Here is a 7,195-nt window from a genome sequence, read left to right on the forward strand (position 1 = left end):
CTAATGCTGGAGCAGAAATTATCTTATACCTGACTTAATGCCCTACACACAGACAGGAGGAGATATGACAATGCTTGCAACTGCTACTTAGGAATAATTTTCCTCTTTCCTTCAATTATTTTTCACACGTGTCTCTGTATTTCTAAAGATTTTGATTCTTTTGCTGGGTTGAAACTATATCTACTTTGACACGTAACAAACTTTCTTCTGAGTGTCCCTATCTAAACTAAATACCCTAAAATTCATTCTTCTTGATCTCAATGGCCAAGATTTGAAACTAAGGGATTGGGAGATACATATTTCCTATAAGCTTCAATCTATCTATTTATTTATCATTATATATGCAATTTTCTATGCTTTGATATTTTCAAAGTTAGTTTAAAATTCAGTCTTAATCAAATTCTGTCAAGTTTTGGTGGATGTGGAGTCAAACTTTCACTGACTCAGGGTGATGGTTCCCAGACCTCGTGTTCTGAGGCCTCCCGTATCACGAAGGCAAGCTGGATGCTTTTGTGGCACAATTTATGTAGGCCTCCCATCTGCCATAGAGTTGGCTAGTATAGAAGGCACAGGATGGGGAAGTAAGATGTTCTGCTGCTAACTTTCTCCGATTCTAAGGAAATGCCCTCCTCTTTCAACATGGTGAGGCTGAATTAGATGGTTCTTCATTCCTTCTAGCTTTAAAACATGTTTTTCCAAAATTGAACAAACTAATTTTAAAATCTGGAGTATAAATATCGAGGATAGAGGATAACACAGTATGAGTCTCTTCTAAGCACTGCAGTTCTCTAAGAATGTGCTTCATCCTGGGAACCTTTTGATATTCTTATTTCAGAGATGGAAGAAAAAAAAGTTAAGGAATCATCCTAAGATTAGTTAGGGTTGAAATTATATTTAACTGCAGGTACAAATTAGATATTTATTCTAGAGAGCCATGATTCTACTCAAGAAGTAGATGAAAACATACGAAATTGAGACTGAAATAGTCCTTAGGGAAAGGATCACAGTCCTCATACTTATACATGTGGAAACTCTTTGACTTGCACAAAATTGTATAGCTAATTGGCAACATTCAGAAATAAAATGCATTAGGTCTCAACTCCCAGGCTAGTCATTTATTTACTTTTATAATATCAGTATCTTCGGATACAAGCTAAGCCTATCTCATATCAATAAGTTATACTAAATATAAATTATAGCTGGCTCATTTTCCCCAGTATTTAAGTAGGCTTCAGCCACATGCATCTTTCCTCAGTTTTCAACCCTCTGTGAGCATCAGAATTACCTGGAGCTCTTACATAAATGTCAGTGCCTAGGCCCAACCTGCAGAGATTATGATTAGGTGGTAAGGTTGCCCAGGTGACTTTAATGTGAGAGAACCACAGTCCTACCTCCTCCTTTACTTTTGCCCACTCCCCAGCTCCTGCATTCTCCTCTTTAATTCATAGCCTGACTTTTTAAAAATGTTAAATAACAATTAATGTAAAAAACTATAAAAGTGATGCAAAATTTAAAGTAAAGGGTAAAGAAATGTGAATCTCTTTGAAAAGCAGGTCCTTTTCTAACTATTTTCAATGGTTATTTTAATCTTCCATGCTCCCACTGCCAAGTTTTCTTCTTTTTTTTTTTTTTTTTTGAGGAAGAGTAACCCTGAGCTAACACCTGCTGCCAATTCTGCAGTTTTTGCTGAGGAAGACTGGCCCTGAGCTAACATCTGTGCCCATCCTCCTCTACTTTATATGTGGGATGCCCGCCACAGCATGGCTTGACAAGTGGTGCAAGGTCCACATCGGGGATCCGAACCGGCGAACCCAGGCCGCCAAAGCGGAATGAGCAAACAGCCGCTGCACCACCAGGATGGCCCCCAACTGCCTAGGTTTTTTGAGGGTGGTCTTCATTTCAGTCTCTATTTCCGAGTCTCTCATTCACCTCTCAATACACTCCCATAAGGCTTGCATGCCCCCTACTCGCTTGTAATTACTGCCACCAAGCTACCAATGATTGCCTAATTGACAAACTCAATGAACACTTTTAAGTCTTGAACCTGTTTGGCCTCTCCGTAGTATTTAACAGCATCCCATTTCTCGAAACTTTCCCCTTCCACTGCTTATAACTCTCCCTCTCCTAGATGCTCTTCTCTCTGGCTGCTTTTGATCAGTCTCCTCTGAAGGATCCTCTTCTCGTACCTGTCCTATTCTTAGCCACCATCTACACACTTGGTACCAAATCCACACCAAAAGCTTCAAATACCACCTATGTAGGTTGATAATTTACAAACCTCTATCCTCAGCCCATAATTCTTCTCGAGTTTCAGATCCATATATCCACTTGAGCAGTGTCTTCTGATCTCCATGCCTCATAGACATTTAAAACTCAGTATCATCTGCTCTGCCTCCAAACTGTTCATACTTACGTCACCGCCACCACCAGAACCTGAGGGGCCACCACAGCCTCTTCCCTCTTTTTGACATCCTCATCCTATGCTCACCAAACTTGTTTTCTATGTCTCTCAAAGATAACCCTTTCCCACTTTTATTTTTATATCTTATTAATGGCCTTCATTATTTCACCCCACATCAGTCTTCGAACTGGTAGTCTTGACTCTTCAACTCCTCCAAACTGGTATGAATGTCATGTAAAATGCAGACTTCACTATCACTTCAATATCTCCTCATTCACAAATATAAAATCCTAATTTCTTAATATTCTATAGAAATCTATTCATGTGATATATATGCGGGTATAACAACACACACACACACATCTATATGTAATTCTCCAGCCTTAATTCAATATTCCCCACTTGCTCTTTACGTTCTAGCTGCACTGAACTATTTGCCATCCTCTCTTGTGCTTCTGTCTTTGGAATGCCCTTCTTTCTCCGCCTCCTTTGGACAATTTGCATTTATCCTTCCAAACTCAATTCAGTTATCAGTAACTGGAATACTTTCCCACCTTGGTTCATCTCTCCCACCCCCTAGTCCTCTCTGTCCCTGACCCAACTCCTAACCTATCCCTCTGCTTCTATAACCTTTACCATGGACCTGATCACATTTTATTGCCATTGTTCCTTCACTTTTCTCCCTTTCCCACTAGATGAGTTCTTCTAGTATTATTCCTGTCTCTGTAACTTCAAAGCCTAGCAAAGTCTGATATCTAGTTACATTTCTTTAAATATTTCCTGAAAAAATGACTGACTGAACGGAAATTCAGAAAATTCAAATCTTACTTTCTAACTAATATAAGGGATGAATTATTTTGCATCACAAACCACAATGTAATAAACTTAAAATCAATTGTTCATGAAGGAAATAACTTGGATAATTCATAAGATATGAATTCAAAAATAACAAGTCTAAGTTATGTGTTGGCTTAAAAAATTAAAAGAGCCACTGGTGGAGGAAGTAGTCAACTGGGGGAAAATTTACTAGACTGCAGAATCCTTCGTGTTTCAAAAGAAAGCCCCTCAAATAGTATAAAATAGGATAAGTTACAGCATTTCTTGGATAAATTTGCTTTCCCAGCATTTAGAAGGCCACAAGGTTCATAGATATGAACAGAGTATATGAGATGTGGAGTAGAGGCACAAATCTACCAATGCACCAATTCAAATGACATAAGGAAAGGGATAAGGTTCCTATTTGCTTGCACAGCTTTCACCTTTTATCTCAATGTTTCTTAGTCTTTTTCAGTCACAGACCCCTTTGAGTACCATGCACTTTAGAGTCCCTACCTGCAAAACACAAGTTAAAAATGTATCTTCTTCAGAAAACTTCCCCAACCTCCACCCAAATTCAAGGATCTAAGTACTCCTTTCACTACTCAGTTTGTGCTATAGTAATTTTTACATTGGGATTTTACCCTGTACATATTGTGTAGTTGTCATTTGTATATATGTTGCCTCTCCAACTTCACGGTGTGCTCTGTAAAGATAGGAGTTGGGTAAGAATTTTAATACTCTGTCCTATCCTGGACCATAAATGATCGACTCAATGTAGTCTGCCAAATACCCATTCAAATACTGAAAGTGTTTCTCAACTCCTAAGAGCTTGGTTTCTGGTAATAATAGCTAATGTTGATTGTGTACTTACTACCTACCAGGTATTACTCTCAGCACTTAACATGTATTAACTTCTTTAATTCTCGCAATTACCCCACAAGGTAGGCTATTATCCAGGTGAGGAAACTGAAGCACAGAAAGAAGTAACTCCTCGAGATCATGTATCCCAGAAGCGGTGGCAATAGGATTTGAATGCTGGCAGTTGGCCTTAAGAGATGGCACTCTTCAACACTGCACTATATTACTTCAAGTCTTGAGCAGAATGACTATCAACTGGGATGTTTTAAGAAGAGGATGACTTCTACCATGCCAAACAAAGGAACATAGGTCCCTTTCACCTTTTTTTTTAAAAAAAAGAGTCCATATTTTCCCTTTCCTTGTTGGCTTTAATATCTTCAATCTCTCTCTCTCCCTTTCATTCCATCTCCATTAGTCTCCTACCCCAGCTTTCCACCACCACCAAAGTAATCCACCTTAAACTAGTAGGTTTCCTTCCATATTTTTCTCCCTATTTATTTAATCCTACATGGGGGGATGCATGTATTCACATGAACACAAACTCACATATAGAAACTCACTTAAACTCATGCGTAGAAAAGAGAGAGAGGATATTTTTTCAAAAATGCAGTATTTGTACTTAGTTTTACACATCTCGTTTTCTTCACAAAATACTTCCTGGAAATCCCTCTAATTTACTGGATACATCTAATTTACTGGATACATCTACTTCTCCCTTTCTGATGGCTACTCAACCTCCCATGTTATAGATGTACCATAATTTATTCAGCCACTCCCTATGAACTGTGCTCACTTCGTTTCCAGTTGACACTAAGAACAATGCTACATTTAATACAAGATATCACAAATGCCAGTGGTGGAATGTGAAGCAGAAAGACTGTGAATTCCTTGGAGGAAGGTTGGGGAAAACTTCTCTGTATATGGTCTTCTTGAATTCCGACCTCCTCAGGCTGCAGGGAACACTCAGACCAGTCAGCTCCTTTCAGCTTCTTGGAGGTGAGGGAGAAATGATGTATTTTGGTGGGGCCAATAGCAAACTTCCGTTGAGAAGCCCACAGATTTCAAACTTAAAGTCTCCCCAAATCTGCAGCTCTCTAGCGTTTCCTCCCAGCATTTGCTAGTCCATGTAGGAGAAACCCCTGCTCTGGTATTCTCTGCCAAGACCCCCACTAGAAAGCAAGGCCTCGTCTGCACCCAGCAGTCTGTAGATCCCAGCAGCCAAGTGGAGGGCAGGAAGGTGCTCTCAGGTTTGACATTCCCAGACTCTGTTCCAAGTCCATCTAACAACTTAATACCAAGCAAAGTTGTCCTACTGTATATTTAAAGTAGAAGTGTGATGACACAAAAACAGTTAATTAACTTAAAATCAGAGTAATGAACTGAAAAACCTTAGTGAAAAATTCCTCAGTTCCCTGTCCTGCCTGCTGAGCTCAACTTAGTGCAGGACTGTAAGAGATGATGAGTATGAGACAGGGCATGCTTCAAAACATTTCTACTGAAAACGGCTTTAAAACTAACAAAGACAGAATCAAGGAAGGCCCTTTAAAGCAGTCAAGAATTTTATACACCCTAGGATATGCATACTTACATTAAAACATAGCACTGTAATTGTATACCTACTCTAAGAATTTTGCAATTTTCAAATTATCCTTTTTGGATTCAATACATATTCTACTCTCTCTTGTCTATTCAACTTCTCTGCATATTTTCTGAGTTTTAAGCCTTTCATCTAGAGGTTTCCCTACAGAATATCAGTCACAAAAAAGACAGTAATATCAGTAATTAGTCAATTTGGACAATCAACTTTGTTGAAACATGGCAAAAAGATTAAATTTGCCACAACACATACCTTAACACCACCATGCTACTCCTAAAAACGCTACTCCTAGAAATGTTCAATATTTAATTAAAACATTATACTATTAAAATATGTTTCCCCCTACACCAGATTGCCAACAGGCACCCTCATCTAAGCAGGGCAAGCATGCAGAAATTACTATGCAATCTTGGGTAATGAGTACACCGCACCGCCAACACCCTTATCCAGTGAGTGCACCACTGCACCACCCTAGCTGAAAGCAGTCTGCAACATGCGTTTACCCCCTTTGGTCTATTTCATGTTCTGGCAAACAATTTTGACCCAAAATGGCTAAAAAAGGTGTACACATGACAGTATTGGATCTTCTATAAATAAACAAGGACAAGCATTATTCTAGGTGTTAAAATGAAAATTTTATGGCAGCTGGAATGTGCTCTCAAGGAAACAGGGTAGAGACCAACAGGAAATTAGAATGGTTAAGTCTTTTGACATTATGAACGGCATCATACACATTACTGCAGCTTGGGACAAATGACCAACAATTGTTTGACTGGTAATTCATGACTTAGGAGTATTAGGAAAAAACAAAAAAAAAACTGAAGAGTAACTGCCAACATAAGACAGAATCATTTTCCCATAGGGCCTCTGCTATAATCATAACCACCCCCTTCTAGGGTCAATTACCAGCATTCCCATTTTTAGGAGCATGTCCTCCCTTCTTCCAGAATCACTTCCTCCCATGGAACATGTCTCTCTATCTGGTACATTATAGAAAGAAAGAAAGAGAAGGGAAATAAAACATTACCTTTTATTTTCTCAGGCACACAAGTGATCTAGGATACCAATTATCAAGAGATTTTACTGATTCACCTTTAGAATTATCTATTTTTAATCTGCAGTTACCTTAGAAAATAGTTAGCAGCAATCACTTTGCAATTCAGAATTACCAAATCGTAATTTAGTTGTGGAGTAAGTTAACAGTTTCTGTTCAGTATGTGAGGTTACTAGAAGTCCGGAGTTTTAAATATCCTGTGGTGATTCCTCTCCCTTCTTTAAAGGCCGTTCAGCTTAAAGAGATGACCTTTAAGAAAATTATATGTTAAATAGTTTATTATAACAGAAATCAGCAATGTAAAATCTAAAGACCAGATAGTGTCATTCTGACCATCATTATGATTCAGTGAGTGGCCTCTGTCTGAAATAAAATTCCATCACCGAGGTCATCAACCTAGGTCAGTATCGTTCTTCCTGAGGTCCACATAAACCTCTCTTTTTCTCTGCAAATGTCGCTCGTTTTG

The sequence above is a fragment of the Equus asinus genome, chromosome 12 (genome assembly GCF_041296235.1).
Source record: "Equus asinus isolate D_3611 breed Donkey chromosome 12, EquAss-T2T_v2, whole genome shotgun sequence".
In the NCBI taxonomy this organism is placed as follows: domain Eukaryota; kingdom Metazoa; phylum Chordata; class Mammalia; order Perissodactyla; family Equidae; genus Equus; species Equus asinus.